This window comes from Elephas maximus, chromosome 11 (genome assembly GCF_024166365.1).
Source record: "Elephas maximus indicus isolate mEleMax1 chromosome 11, mEleMax1 primary haplotype, whole genome shotgun sequence".
Classification (NCBI taxonomy): domain Eukaryota; kingdom Metazoa; phylum Chordata; class Mammalia; order Proboscidea; family Elephantidae; genus Elephas; species Elephas maximus.
In genome coordinates, this window is record NC_064829.1 from 90,674,754 (window position 1) to 90,691,870 (window position 17,117).

General features: G+C 39.9%; 1 pseudogene; it reads left to right on the plus strand.

Moving 5' to 3' along the window:
• LOC126086180 (sulfotransferase 2A1-like) overlaps positions 1-16,861 on the plus strand; it is a 69,801-nt pseudogene extending 52,940 nt beyond the window's left edge.
• The last annotated feature ends 256 nt before the right edge of the window (positions 16,862-17,117 follow it).

Consider the following 17,117-nt stretch of genomic DNA (forward strand, 5'->3'; position numbering starts at 1 on the left):
GGGTGAGTTTCAACTGTCAACCTTCGTATTTGTGGATGATCGCAACATGTTTGCTCCAACCAGGGACCTCTCAGTGTCTGGGGTCTTTCTGAAGATTACCTTGACAAATTCCAGGTCCATCCATCTGATTTCTAAAGTGTTCTGGACTCAGTCATACAGGTGATTAATGTTGATCATGGTATATTTTATATATTTGTTATCTCCATTTCTCCTTTTCATTAGTTCCAAATATCCTATTTATTTTTTATCCAATTTTGATCACTTTCCAGATGAGTACAACCAACTCACCCTCTCCCTATTTTTCCTCATTTTTTTCTCCTACTCATCTTCATTGTCCGCTGACTTTGCTTGTCTTCTTTCTTCCTCATTTTACTTTACGTTCACGTCTTCTTTCTTATGTTTCTTATTCTAGGACATAAGAGCCAGTGTAGAGAAGATCACCCAGTTCTTGGGCAAAAGGCTAGGCCCTAAAGAATTCAACTCAGTACTCAAGAACATACCCTTCGAAGTCATGAAAACTAATAAAATGAGCAATTTTCCCCTAGCACCAGATAGCTTTACAGATCACAGCAAAGTACAATTGATGAGAAAATGTAAGAGAGAGTTTTCTGATTATAGAACATGAAAGAAATGGACAACGAATAACCTTACTTCTTTAGATGCACTAACATATTGGGTAACGAAAGCATTTGAATCTTTGAAATCAAATAAGTGTTATCTGAACTCTGAAAGTTGAAGGAATGAGCTGGGGTATTTATAAACTTAAAAAGAAGACTTATGAAAGTAAAGCCCAGCTGATGAATATCTCTTGGGGTAATTATCTATCTTCTAGCTATTTTCAAGGAGTCCTTAGGTGGCACAAATGGTTAAGGGCTCAACTGCCAGCCAAAAACTTGTGATTTGAGTCCACCCAAAGATGATTCAAAAGGAAAGCCTGGTTATATGATTCCAAAAGGTCACAGCCTTTAAAACTCTCTGGAAGAGTTCTATTCTGTCACATGTGTCCCTTTGAGTCAAAATCACTCAATGGGACTGTTTGGATTGAATTTTGTCCCCCAAATATTCTTGGGTCAATTTGGCTAGCCTATGTTTCACAGCATGATGTGATTGTCCACCATTTTGTCATTTGATGTGATTTTCCTGTGTTGTAAATCTTACCTTTATGATGTTAATGAGGTGGGATTAGTGACAGTTATGTTAATGAAGCTGGACTCAATCTACAAGATTAGGTTGTGTCTTAAATCAACCTCTTTTGAGATATAAAAGAGATAAGTGAGCAGAGACACAAGGGGACTTCATTACCAACAAGAAAGAAGTGCCAGGAGCAGTATGTCCTTTGGACCTAGGGTGCCTGCACTGTGATACTCCTAGATCAGGGGAAGATTGATAATGAGGACATTTCCCCAGAGCCAACAGAGAGAGAAAGCCTTCCTCTGGAGCTGGCACCCTGAATTTGGACCTCTAGCCTCTTAGGCTGTGAGATAATAAATTTTTCTTTGTTAAAGTCATCCACTTGTGGTATTTCTGTAATAGCAGCACTAGATAACTAAAGGAGCCCTTGTGGATCAGTGGTTAAGAGATACAGCTGCTAAGCAAAAGGTCAGCATTCAAACACACCAGCCACTGCTTGGAAACCCTATGGGGCAGTATTACTGTGTCCTATAGGGTCACTATGAGTTGGAATCAACTCAGTGGCAGTGGGTTTGGTTTTCTTTTCATAGGTAACTAAGACAGGTACCTAAAAATAGGCACTTAAAAAGAATCATAAGTGGCATAGACAGTTTGCACTTAACTACTAACATAAAGTTTGGCTATTAGAGCCAACCAGTGCCATGGACTAAAGGTCTGGTGATCTGCTTCTCTAAAGATTACAGCCAAGAAAACCCTACAGAACAGTTGTACTCTGTAAACATGCAGTCACCATGATTCGGGATCGACTAGATAGCCATGGGTGAGGTTACATTTGATAAGCCTTATAAGGATCGTGGCTTCTAATCCTCATAAGGTAGAAGGCACTGGGAAATTTGGAGCAACCCAGGACGTACCTAAGCTTAAGTTTCCAAAGAATTAATCTGTGGCATTGAGGGCACATTGTGAGTATCACAATTCGAAAGCAATAGAATCAGTTAGAAGGTTGTTGGAGAGACTTTCAGGCAACACGGCACCATAGACAAAAGCACCACGCCATCCCTCCACAGCAAAGAGCTGAAAAACAGAGGCAAATGTCATTCCTGGAACCTGAAGTGTCAAATGAGGAGATAAAGAACTCAGCCAAACACCAAATGAAATAAGAAACTAACAAAGAACAGTAAGCGAGGAGAGATACGTGTGGATGTCCTCTATCAGCTCACCCACCATAGATTCCCCATCTTGGACCCCTGTAGGAGATTGGCAGACAGGGAGCACAGGAAAGCAGCTTCACAGAGCTCCCAGCAGGAGACAGAGCACCAGGTAGCCAGTGATACAGGCTTTCCCATCCCCCATCCACTCCCTGCTGCTCTACCTCTGTGCTTCCTGGCTGGCTGCAGTGGCTCACCTGCTGGGAAGTGCAGCTTCTGTGCTGCTTGGATTCACCCCACCCACATCGGAGATCAATGAAGAGGAGGTATGAGAAAGCAGCTTCACAAAGTTCCCAGCAGGAGGTAGAGCACACAGTAACCAGCAATACATGCTTTCCTAGCCCCCACCCTACTTCCCCCTGCCCTTCAGCCTCCCCTGCCTCCTACTGGCCTCAATCCCTTGACCCGGAGGCAACTGCTTCAGCCCTGGGCTGCTTGGATATGCCCTGCCCACACTAGCTAGCTCCCTGAGTGCCATTTGTCTGTTGCTGGTGTTGCATTTTTCCATTTCTTTCGGTTTCTTCCATGCCTTCCACCAACTCCCCCTCCTTTCTCTTGAACACGTGGCTCTGTGTACCATCTTTGCTTATTCTCGAAAGGCTGTGAAGTGTCACTGGACTAGGGAACAACTCCCCGGCCTGTGACGCCACGCTGGTGGAGTCCCTAGGGCTTTTCTTTTTTTGCTTTGTTTCCTTTTCCTTTTTTGTGACTTGGGAGCCCCTTCTAGCCAGGCTGCACTACACAACTTAGGAGCCACTTACCCAGTCTGCACAGCCCATGGGAACATTTCTTTTTTCTTTCTTTCTTTTTCCCCTCTCTTTTTCTTTCTGTGTTTCCTCACTTTTCAGTTCTTGTCTCTCTATACTTACCTTCTTTTCCTGTCTCCTGAATACCTGGTGCTGTGTGACATCTATACCCCCTCTAGTCAGGCTATACTGCACAGCCTGGGAGCCTCATCCCTGGTCTTTGCAGCAGCACCAGTGGGACCCCAGGGGCTTCTTTCTCTCTCTCTTTTTTTTTTTTCCAAATATTTACCTAGTTATTTTTTCTTTCCTTTTCCCTTTTTCTCTTTGTTTTTCTCCATTTCTTGGTTTTGCATCTCTCCACTCGAAGAGCAAGCTCCCTTAGCACCCTTTTGTTGGTTTGTTTGTTTTTGGCTCCTGTTTCTCCCCCCTCTCTCTCCTCTTTCCCCTACTCATATTAGTTCCACACATCACAACCTCATCCCTCCTTCCTGCCTACCTGCACCATGCACTGAACAACACACCACCGAGTGGCACAGGCATGGCCTACCAGAATCTGCCCAGCACTGATTCCCAACCTACCCTGTCAGCCCTAGTATGTGCCACAAACAACCCATCTCAGCCCCTCCCCTTCAGCTGGACCTGCCCTCCTGCATCATAGCTGAGTGACTGGCTGTGCACATTGGACAAGGAGGTGAAAAGTACCATGTCCACAGACAAGCAAACAACAAAGAACGCATGGCCTGCCTGCTCAAACATAAACAAATAAAACAAAAAATCAGGATGAAACAAACAGATCTACAAACAATAAATGAAGAAAATAACTACTGAGTGTCCTGAACACAGCAGACAATATCAAAACATATTTTTTAAAAAACAGGACAGAATGGTTCCAGTAGGCATCAAAAATAAAACACCAGATGATTTCTCAGTAGAAGAAAAGCCACTAGAACTACCTGACAGGGAATTCAAATCTCTAATATTTGGAGCTATCCAAGAGTTGAAGCAAAACGCAGACAAAAAGGAGGAAAAAATAGACAAATTCATGGAAAATAGGGACCAAAAGAGTGGAAGAATTCAGTAACAAAATCTCAAAATAAATTCACAACTAGAAATCATACAAAAACGACAATTAGAAATCCAAAAGATAAACAAGATTTCAGAAACGGACAGTGTTATAGAAGGGCTGAGGAGCAGGCTTCAAACGGTGGAAGACAGGATCACTGAAATCGAAGACAAATATTTGGATACAACTCTGAGGAAAAATCAGAACACGGAACAAAGAAAAATGAAAAAACCCTGAGAATTATGTGCGATACAATCAAAAGCAAAAATTTACAAGAGATTGGAATCCCAGAACAGGGGGAGAAAACAGAAAACACAGAGAGGATTATTGAAGAATTGCTGACAGAAAACTTCCCTGATATCACAAAAGATGAAAAGCTGACCATCCAAGAAGCTCAATGAACACCAGATAGGATAGACACCAAAAGAAAATCACCAAGGTATATCATGATCACACTTGCTAAAACCAAAGACAAAGAAAAAATCCTGCAAGCAGCTCAAGAAAAACAAAAAGTCACATACAGAGGAGGAACAATAAGACTAAGATCTGATTACTCAGCAGAAACCATGCAGGTGAGAAGGCGATGGGATGACGTATATAAAACCTTGAAAGAAGAAAATTGCCAACCGTGAATAATATATCCTGCAAAACTCTCATTCAAATATGATGGTGAAATTAGGACATTTCCAGATAAACAGAAATTAAGGGAATATGTAAAAACCGAACCAAATTTACAAGAATTATTAAAGGGAGTCCTTCAGTCTGAGAACAAACAACATCAAACAACAGCCTGAATCTAGGACACAAGATTGTACCAGCCAGGTGCCAACCAAGGAAAGGAACTCTCAAGAACTATCAAAAAGCAAAAGAATTACAATAGGGAACCAGAGAGGTTAATCCATGAATGACAACAACGTCAGAACAATAAAAGAGGAAATAAGCAGTGTAGGTATAGAACTTTCTAATGGAGAGGAAGGCAAGGCAATATCAAGTAATAAAAGACTGGTTCAAACCTAGCAATATACGGATACATTTCAAGGTAACCATAAAGAAAGTTAACAAACTCACTCATCAAAATAAAGAACAAAAACATAAAGTCTCAATAAAAACAAAATCTACAAAAACGAAAGAAATCCACAAACAAAAGGAACTCAGCACAGGAGAGTAAGACAAACAAAGCAAACATCAGCACCACAAAAAAAAAGCACTACAAAATGAAAGAAATAAACTCACATCTATCAATAATTACACTGAATGTAAATGGCCTGAATGTACCCATTAAGAGACAGAGAGTGACAGAATGAATTTAAAAAACAGGATCCATCAACATGCTGTCTACAAGAGACACACCTAAGAAACAAAGACATATTTTTTTTTTTTAAATCAAAGAATGGAAAAAATATATCAAGCAAATAACTACCAAAAAAGAGCAGGAGTGGCAATACTAATCTCTGATAAAATAGACTTTAAGACAAAATCCACCATAAAAGACAAAGAAGGGCATTATATAATGATTAAAGGAGTGATCCGTCATGAAGACTTAAGCATAATAAGCATCTACACACTTGATGACAGGGCTCCAAAATAGATAAAACAAACTCTAACAGTACTGAAAAGAGAAATTGACAGTTCCACAATGATAGTAGAAGACTTCAATGCACCATTCTCAGTAAAGGACAGAACATCTAAAAAGAAACTCAACAAAGATACAGAAGAGATAAAGGGCACAATCAGCCCACTCGAACTCATAGACACATATAGAACACTCTACCCAACAGCTGCAAAGTACACATCCTTTTCTAATGCACATGGAACCTTCTCTAGAATAGACCCCAGCTTAGGCCACAGAGCAACCCTCAAAAAAATCCAAAACATTGAGATAATACAAAGTAACTTCTCTGACTACAATACCATCAAAGTAGAAATTAACAACAGGAAGAGAAAGGGAAAAAAATCAATTACATGGAACTGAATAACACCCTGCTTAAAAACCACTGGGTAATAGAAGAAATCAGAGATGGAATAAAAAATTCCTAGAATCAAACAAGAATGAAAACACATCATAGTAAAACTTTGGGACACAGCAAACACAGTCCTCAGAGGTCAATTTACAGCAATAGATGCACACATCAAAAAAGAAGGGATAAAATCAAAACATTAGCTAAAACAATTTGAACAAATAGAACAGCACAAGAAGCCCACAGCCAGCAGAAGAAAGGAAATAATAAAGACTAGAGCAGAAATAAATGAAATAGAGAATAGAAAAACAATAGAAAAAAATCAACAAAACCAAAAGTTGGTTCTTTGAAAGGATCAGCAAAATCGACAAGCCACTGGCCAAACTGACAAAAGAAAAACAGGAGAGGACACAAATAACCCAAATAAGAAATGAAATGGCAGACATTACAACAGACCCAAAGGAAATAAAAAGAATCATAACACGGCATTTCCAATCAGCGTCTGATCTCTAAAATTTACATGACACTGCAAAAACTCAACTACAAAAAGACAAATAACCCTATTAAAAAATGGGCAAAAGATATGAATAGACACTTCACTAAAGAAGACATTCAGGTAGCTAACAGATAGATGAGGAAATGTTCATGATCATTAGCCATTAGAGAAATGCAGATCAAAACTACATTGAGATTTCATCTCAGTCTAACAAGGCTGGCTTTAAGCCAAAAAGCACAAAATAATAAATGTTGGAGAGGCTGTGGAGAGACTGGAACACTTATACAGTGCTGGTGGGAATGTCAGATGGTACAACCACTTTGGAAATTGATTTGGCGCTTCCTTAAAAAGCTAGAAATAAAACTACCATACGATCCAGCAATCCCACTCCTCGGAATATATCCTAGAGAAATAAGAGCCTTTACACGAACAGATATATGCACACCCATGTTTATTGCAGCACTGTTTACAATAGCAAAAACATGGAAGCAACCAAGGTGCCCATCAACGATGAATGGATAAATAAATTATGGTATAGTCACACAATGGAATACTATGCATCAATAGAGAACAGTGATGAATCTGTGAAACATTTCATAACATGGAGGAACCTGGAAGGCATTATGCTGAGTGAAATTAGTCAATTGCAAAAGGACAAATATCGTATAAGACCATTATTATAAGAACTTGAGAAATCATTTAAACTGAGAAGAAAACATTCTTTTGTGGTTATGAGATGAGGGAGGGAGGGAAAGAGGGTGGGAGAGGGGTATTCACTAATTAGATGGTAGATAAGAACTACTTTAGGTGAAGGGAAAGACAACACACAATACTGGGGAGGTCAGCACAACTGGACTAAACCAAAAGCAAAGAAGTTTCCTGAATAAACTGAATGCTTCAAAGGCCAGCATAGTAGGGGCAGGGGTTTGGAGACCATGATTTCAGGGGACATCTAAGTCATTTGGCATGATAAAATCTATTAACAAAACATTCTGCATCCCACTTTGAAGAGTGGCGTCTGGCGTCTTAAACGCTAGCAAGCAGCCATCTAAGATGCATCAATTGGTCTCAACCCACCTGGACCAAAGGAGAATGAAGAACACCAAGGACACAGGGTAATTATGAGCCTAAGAGACAGAAAGGGCCACATGAACCAGAGACTACATCACCATGATACCAGAAGAACTAGATGGTGCCCAGCTACAACTGATGACTGCCCTGACAGGGAACACAACACTGAACCCCTGAGGGAGCAGGAGATCAGTGGGATGCAGACCCCAAATTCTCGTAAAAAGACCAGGCTTAATGGTCTGACTCAGACTGGAAGGACCCCGGTCATCATGGCCCCGACCTTCTGTTGGCCCAGGACAGGAACCATTCCCAGAGCCAACTCTTCAGATGGGGACTGGACTGGACAATGGGTAGGAGAGAGATGCTGGTGAGGAGTGAACTTCTTGGATCAGGTGGACACTTCAGACTATGTTGGCATCTCCTGCCTGGAGGGTAGATGAGAGGGTAGAGGGGGTTAGAGGCTGGCGAAATGGACACGAAAAGAGAGAGTAGAGGGAGAGAGTGGGCTGTCTCATTACAGCGAGAGTAATTGGGAGTGTGCAGCAAGGTGTATGTAATGTTTTTATGTGAGAGACTGACTTGATTTGTAAACTTTCATTTAAAGCACAATAAAAATTATAAAAAAAAGAAGCATAACAGAGTATTATGGAAAACTATACTCCAACAAATTTAAAAACCTAGGGGAAATGGACAAATTTCTAGAAACACACTAGCTACACAAACTAACACAAAATGATGTTGAAAATCTGAACAGACACATAACAAGTGAAGAGATTGAAAAAGTAATTAAAAAAAAAAAACTCCCAACAAAAAAAGCCCTAGCCCAGATGGCTGCACTGGAGAATTCTACCAGTACTATCCAAACTACTTAAAAACATAGAAAAAGAAGCGATACTTTCGAATTCATTCTATGAAGCCAGCATAACCCTGATACCAACACCAGGCAAAAACACCATAAAAAAAGAAAATTACAGACCAATATCTCTCATGAATATAGAGACAAAAATTCTCAACAAAATTCTAGCCAATAGAATTCAACATCATATCAAAAAAATATAATACACCACAAACAAGTAGGATTCATAACAGGTATGCAAGGGTGGTTGAACATTAGAAAATCAATCAATGTAATCTACCACATTAATAAAAGGAAAGAAAAGAATCACATGATCATCTCAATCAGCACAGAAAAGGCATCTGACAATGTCCAACACCCATTCCTGATAAAAACTCTCAATAAAATAGGTATAGAAAGGAAATTTCTCAACACAATAAAAGGCAGCTATGCAAAACCAATGGCCAGCATCATTCTTAATGGAGAGAGGCTGAAAACATTTCCCTTGAGAAAACGAAAATACAAGGATGCCCCGTAGCACCACTCCTATTTAACATTGTGCTGAAAGTCCTAGCTAGAGCAATTAGGCAAGAAAAAGAAATAAAGGGCATCCAAATTCGCAATGAAGAAGTAAAATTGTCCCTAGTTGTATATGATATGATACTATACATAGAAAATCCAAAAGACTCCACAAGAAAACTACTGGAGCTAATACAAAGATTCAGCAGACTAGCAGTATACAAGATCGACATACAAAAATCAGTTGGATTCCTGGACACCAATAAAGAGAACGACAAAATGGAAATCAGGAAAACAATACCATTTATAATAGCTCCTAAAAAAAAATAAAATACTTAGGAATAAATCTAACCAGGGATATAAAAGACCTATATAAATAAAACTACCAAACACTACTGCAAGAAACCAAAAGAGATCTACGTAAGTGGAAAAACATACCATGCTCATGGATAGGTAGACTCAACATTGTGAAAATGTCAATTCTACCCAAAGTGATTTACAAATACAATGCAATCCCAATCCAAATACCAACAAATTCTTTAAAGAGATGGAAAAACTAATTAACTTTATATGGAAAGGGAAGAGGCCCCAGATAACTAAAGCACTATTGAAGAAGTAGAATAAAGTAGGAGGAATCACACTACCTGACCTCAGAACCTACTATACAGCTATGGTAGTCGAAACAGCCTGGTACTGGTACAACAACAGATACATTGACCAATGGAACAGAATTGAGAACCCAGATGGAAATCCATCCACCTATGTTTACCTGATCTTTGACGAGGGCCCGAAGTTCATCGAGTGGGGAGAAGACAGTCTTTTCAACAAATGGTGCTGGCAAAACTGGATGTCCATCTGCAAAAAAATGACACATGACCCATACCTCACACCATATACAAAAACTAATTCGAAATGGATCAAAGACCAAAATATAAAGCCAAAAACTATGAAGTTTATAGAAGAAAAAATAGTATCAACCCTAGAGGACCAAACACACAGCATTAACAGAATACAAACCATAACCAACAACATGTAAGCTCCAGAAGATAAGCCAGATAACTGGAATCTTCTAAAAATTAAACACTTATGCTCATCAAAAGACTTCACCAAAACAGTAAAAAGAGAACCTACAGACTGGGAGGTTACAAATGAGACAAAGGTCTAATCTCTAAAATCTACAAGAAAATCCAACACCTCTACAACAAAAAGACAAATAGTCCAGTTAAAAAAGGTACAAAGGAATCTAAAAGACACTTCACAAAAGAAGACATTCAAGCGGCCAACAGACACATGAGGAAATGCTTGTGATCACTAGCCACCAGAGAAATGCACATCAAAACCACAATAAGATAACATCTCACCCTGGGCTTATTGGCAAGAATCAAAAAAACAGAAAATAACAAAGGCTGCAGGGAGATCGGAACTCTTATGCACTGCTGGTGGGAAAGCAAAATGATACAACCATTTTGGGAAATGATATGGCTCTTTCTTAGAAAGTTAGAAATACCGTATCATCCAGCAATCCCACTCCTAGGAATACATCCTAGAGAAATAAGAGTTGTCACACGAATAGACATATGCACAGCCATGTTCACTGCAGCGTTGTTCACAATAGCAAAAAGTTGGAAATAACCTAGCTGCCCATCAACAGATGAATGGATAAACAAACTTTGGTACATACAGACAATGGAGTATCATGCAACGATAAAGAACAATGATGAATCTGTGAAGTACTTCATAACATAGATGAACCTGCAGGGCATTATGCTGAGTGAAATAAGTCAATCACAAAAGGACAAATATTATCTGAAACCACTAGTGTAAAAATTCATGAAAAGGTTTACACAGAAAAAGAAACAATCTTTGATGGTTACAAGGGAGGGGAGGAGTGGAGATGGAAAAACGCTGAATAGACAATAGATAAGTGGTAACTTTGGTGAAGGGTAAGACAGTACACAATGCTGGGGAAGCCAGCACAACTTGACAAGGCAAGGTCATGAAAGCTCCATAGGCACACCCAAACTCCCTGATGGACAGAATGGCTGGGCTGAGGGCTATGGGGACCGTGGTCTTGGGGAACACTGAGCTCAGCTGGAATAACACAGTTTATAAAGAAAATGTTCTACATTATACTTTGATGAGTAGCACCTGGGGTCTTAATAGCCTGTGAGCGGCCATCCAGGATACTCCACTGGTCTTACCTCATCAGGAGCAAGGAAGAATGAAGAAAACTAAAAATACAAGGGAAAGATTAGTCCAAAGGACTAATGGACCACATCTACCACGGCCTCCACCAAACTGAGTCCAGTACAACTAGATGGTGCCCAGTACCACCACTGACTGCTCTAACAGGTATCCCAATAGGGGGGCCAGGACAGAGCTGGAGAAAAATGTAGAACAAAATTCTAACTCAAAAAGAAAGACCAGACTTGCTGGCCTGACAGAGACTGGGGAAACCCTGAGAGTATGGCCACCGACACCCTTTCAGCTCAGTAATGAAGCCACTCCTGAGGTTCACCCCTCAGCCAAAGACTAAACAAGACTGAAGAGGCATACCAGCACAGGGGCAAGGAATAGAAGGTAGGAGGGGACAGGAAAGCTGGTAATAGGGAGCCCAAGGTTGAGAAGGGAGGGCATTAACATATTGTGGGTCTGTAACCAATGTCTTAAAACAACATGTGTACTAACTATTTAATGAGAAACTAGTTTGTTCTGTAAACCTTTATCTGAAGTACAATTAAAAAATAAAAAAGAAAGTTGTTGGCATAGCTCATGTGAAAAATAAGGGTGCTCTAATTGTGCCCCTATAGGGTCACAATGAGTCGGAATTGACTCAACGGCAATGGTTTTTTTGTTCTGGTTTTGGTTTTTGGTAAAGGCCAAATGAAGAGGGAATTTCAAGAATCCCTAGCGAGTAATCATTTGTACCACAACATGCTAAAGGTTTAATATAAACAAGAACCAAAAGTTGACCATTTAACTTGAGATCATGGGGATTCTTTGTTACACCGACAAGAGCAATTTCAATGGTGAGGACAAAGGCTTAATTGGCAAGTGCTTAGGAAAAACTCTGAGCAAAAGTCAGAAAGTATAGACAACTTTTCTTTGGATCTTTTCTGAAAAGGAGAATAGAAAAATGGAGCAGTTACTTGAAGAGTATGCAAGACCCAGAGAAACATTGTTTAAATTGGGAGAAGTTCCAGCATTTTTTTACTACCATCAAAAATTGACAAAGATTCAAAGGTCAGCGGAGCAAGGGCAGGGGTTTGGGGACTATGGCTTAAGAGGACTTCTAAGTCAATTGGCAAAATAATTCTATTATGAAAACATTCTGCATCCCACTTTGAAATGTGGCATCTGGGGTCTTAAATGCTAATGAGCGGCCATCTAAGGTGCATCAATTGTTCTCAACCCACCTGGATCAAAGGAGAATGAAGAACACCAAGGTCACATGATAACTATGAGACCAAGAGACAGAAAGGGCAAGGCCACATGAACCAGAGACTTACATCATCCTGAGACCAGAAGAACTAGATGGTGCCTGGCCACAACCGATGACTGCCCTGACAGGGAGCACAACAGAGAACTCCTGAGGGAGCAGGAGATCAGTGGGATGCAGACCCTAAATTCTCATAAAAAAAAAAAAAAAAGACCAGAATTAATGGTCTGACTGAGACTAGAGGAGTCCCAGCGGTCATGGTCCCCAAACCTTCTGTTGGCCCAGGACAGGAACCATTCCCGAAGACAACTCATCAGACATGGAAGGGAATGGACAATGGATTGGAGAGAGATGCTGACGAAGAGTGAGCTACTTGTATCAGGTGAACACTTGAGGCTGTGTTGGCATCTCCTGTCTGGAGGGGAGATAGGAGGGTAGAGAGGGTTAGAAACTGGCAAAATTGTCACGAAAGGAGAGACTGGAAGGAGGGAGCGGGCTGACTCATTAGGGGGAGAGTAAGTGGGAGTATGGAGTAAGGTGTATATAAGCTTATATGTGACAGACTGACTTAATTTGTAAACGTTCACTTAAAGCTCAATAAAAATTATTTTTAAAAATTGGCAAAGAATATTGAATATACTGTGGACATGCAGAATAATGAAGAAATCAGTCTTGGAGTAAGTACACCCAGAATGGTCCTTAGAAGTAAGGATGGCGAGGCTTCCTTTTACTTTGGACAAGGAATGGAGAAAGACTTCATGCTTGGTAGGGGGTTATCGAAAAAGAGGAAGACCTCCCCCCTCCCAGTAAGATGGGATCGTGCAATAGCCACAATGGACTAGAACATATCAACTATCATGAAGATGGTGCAGCACTGAGCAACATTTCCCTCTTCCAAACTTAAGGCCATTATGAGCCAGCGATGACTCAATGTACCTAATGACAACAAAAATGATTTAATGGAGAAGTAAAATTATGCTGGTGATAATGCACATAATTGTTGGAGCAACATCCTAAGGAAGAGAGAAGAGTAAAATGCAGATTCAAGATAAAGAGTTGGCTTACATAGGAACATGAACAGTTCACCTACAGTAACTGGAAAGGGCATAGAGGTACACGAGCAGTTGTACTGCCAGGAAATTGCATAACCATCACCATTAACCATTCCCAAATATTTCCATCATCTTTATCTGAACCCAGCATTTCTATTTTCTAAATTAAATGTGAATCAAGGCCACTGGCTCAGAGAGAATAAATATAAGGTATTGAATGTAAAACATGAAAATAAGGAATGATTTTTCAGGCAGTGTGACTTGGTTTAAGTGGTCATAAATTTAAAGTGAAATAAGGTAATAAGGTTGTCTGTTTTAGCTCCTGTCTTGTTTAGAGTTGGTTTAAAATTTGTAATTAAGATTGTATCAGCTGAATTCTACAGTGCGTGAAAGGCACAAGAGAATTTAAAATGAAAGGGAATGATTGCAAATCATTAGTTATGTCATTTCAAGATGGATAATGAATGGTACAAACAGCCGCTCAAATACTAGCCAAAAGGTTGGCGGTTCAAACCCACTGAGACGCACCTTGAGAGACAACCTTGGCGATCTGATTCCAAAAGGTCACAGCCTTTAAAGTGTTATGGAGTAGTTCTACCCAGCCCATGTGGGGCCACCATGAATCAGAATCAACTTGAGGGCAATTAACAACTGCCATGAAGTAAATAAATTCATGAGGAGGAAAAAACAAAAGATCCGCTACTTCTGAGTCAATTCCAAGGAAAGAAAAAATTAAAAACCAAACCAAACTCATTGCCATCGAGTCGATTCCAACTCATTGCGACCCTATAGGACACAGTAGAACTGCCCCCATAGAGTTTCCAAGGAAAGCCTGGCAGATTCGAACTGCTGATCTTTTGGTGAGCAGCACTTAACCACTACACCACCAGGGTTTCCAAGGAAAGAAAGGAAGAGTAAAAATGGAGTAGGGTCAATAGATTGTGAGTTCCAATGGAGGTGAAGTATTAAGGAAACTGAATTGTCTGTAAATATGAAATTTTGTGGCACTTCTACTCTGTCCTATAGGGTCACTATGAGTCGAAATTGACTCGACGGCAATGGGTTTTTTGGGTTTATGAAACTCTGTATTAGGAATGTATGACGTGTGAAATTGAGATCATGGAGGAAGATTGTTATTGTTTTGTTAGGTGCCATCAAGTAGGTTTTGACTCATAGCGACTCTATGCACAACAGTACAAAACACTGCCCCGTCCTTCACCATCCTTACAATCGTTGTGATGCTTGAAAGCATTGTTGCAGACATTGTGTCAATTCACCTCGTTGAGTGTCTTCCTCTTTTCTGCTGACCCTGTGCTTTGCCGAGCATGATGTCCTTCTCCAGGGACTGATCCCTCTTGACAACATGTCCAAAGTATGTAAGACCCAGTCTCGCCATCCTTGCGTCAACTCTTTTTCGGTCTTCCTTATTCATTGTCCAGCTTTCACATGCATAGGATGCGATTGAAAACACCCTGGCTTGGGTCAGGCACACCTTAGTCTTCAAGGTGACACCTTTGCTTTTCAGCACTTTAAAGAGGTCTTTTGCAGCAGATTTTCCCAATGCAATGCATCTTTTGAGGATTAGAAATTAGTTATTAAAATATATAGGGTATACCTTGAGTTTCAGAAAGTGAAGAGAACTTGAAGCACTTGCTGATGAAGATCAAAGACTACAGCCTTCATGGTGGATTATACCTCACCGTAAAGAAAACAAAAATCCTAACATGTGCATCAATAAACAACATCATGATAAATGGAGAAAAGTTTGGAGTTGTCAAGGACTTCATTTCACTTGGATCCACAATCACCACCAATGGAGGAAACAGTCAAATCAAACAATGTATTGCATTGGAAAAATCTGCTGCAAAAGACCTCTTTAAAGTGTTAAAAAGCAAAGATGTCACTTCAAGGACAAAGGTGTGACTGACCCAAGCCTTAGTATTTTTCATCACTTCATATGCATGCGAAATCTGGAAAATGAATAAGGAAGACAGAAGAAGAATTCATACCTTTGAATTATGGTGTTGGTGAGGAGTATTGAATATACTATGGACTGCCAGAAGAATGAACAAATCTGTCTTGGAAGGATAGCCAGAATGCTCATTAGCAGGGAGAATGGCAAGGCTTTGTCTCATGTACTTTGGACATGTGATCAGGAGAGAACAGTCCCTGGAGAAGGAAATTATGCTTGTTAAAGCATGGAATCAGTGAAAAATCAGAAGACCTTCAATAGGATGGATTGACACACTGACTGCAACAATGGACTCAAGCATAACAACAATTATGAGGATGGCACAGAACTGGGCAATGTTTCCTTCTGTTGTAAATCGGGTTACTATGAGTCAGAACTGATTGGATGGCATCTGACAACAACAACAACAACAAATCTTGAGTTGAAGTTATTATTGTTTTTGTTGCCTTTGTTTTTCCTTTTTTTATTGTGATACGTCTATATGTAACAGACCATTTGCAATTTCCGCAAACTTCACATTGGTTACATTCATCATATTTTTCAACCATCAACAATAACCATTCCCAAATTTTTCCAATACCATTAACAGATGCCCAGTGTCTCCTAAGCATTGTGTCTTCCTTTCCCCCTCCCTCCCTTCTAACCCTACATGCCATCCACTAATAAACTTTGTTCTCTATACACTTGCCTATTCTAGATATCTCATATACTTGCAACCATACAATGTGTTTCATAATTATTCAGTCCTCACTATATTACTATGAGGCATGTACTAGAAATAGACCTAATTTAACAGATGGCAAACTTAAGGCTTAAATACATTATCTAACTAGAATTCTGAGGTTACAATCAATAGTTATCTGGCTCCTGACCGGAAATTATAATCATTCTGTTATGTTGTTGTGGTCAGTTACTGTCAAGTCAGCTTCAACTCATGGCAACCTTGTGTATAACAGAATGAAAAATTGCCCCATCATGTGTCGTCTTCATGATCTTTACTAAGTTGAAGTCCATTGTTGCACATATTGTGTCAATACATCTCATGGAGGGTTTCCTTTGTATTCACTGACCCTCTATTTTACCAAACATGAAGGTGGTTGGTCTTTCTTGATGACATGTCCAAAGTGAGACATATTGCTATTCCCAGTCCAGTGTCATGAAAGAAGGGCAGAAGGACAGTTACAGGAGAAGTTCAAATGAGGTCTTGAGATACTATTTATAAGTCTGATCTGGACTTATTTTTTGTATTTAACAGGAGCCATCGGGGACTGGAAACATCACTTTGCAGTGGCCCAGAGTGAAATCTTTGATAAAATACACAAAGAGAAGATGGTGGGGCTTCCTCAAGGGTTTTTCCCATGGGAATCGTGACCTAATATTTCTGAGTCTGAGAAGAATACTGATTCCTTTCATGCCCTTACACACGGGCATCCTAAGATGTAGCAGAAAATTTGTCATTGTATCCTGGGGACTTTACCCCAACAGTACAGTTACACTTGATAATTGAAAAACAACAGGTACTCTATTAAATTTATGCCACACGGCTTCAAAAAAACTACACAATATTTAATACATGCAGGAAATAACATTTTAAAACTCTTGTAAATTTTACGTAAGCTAAGAAATA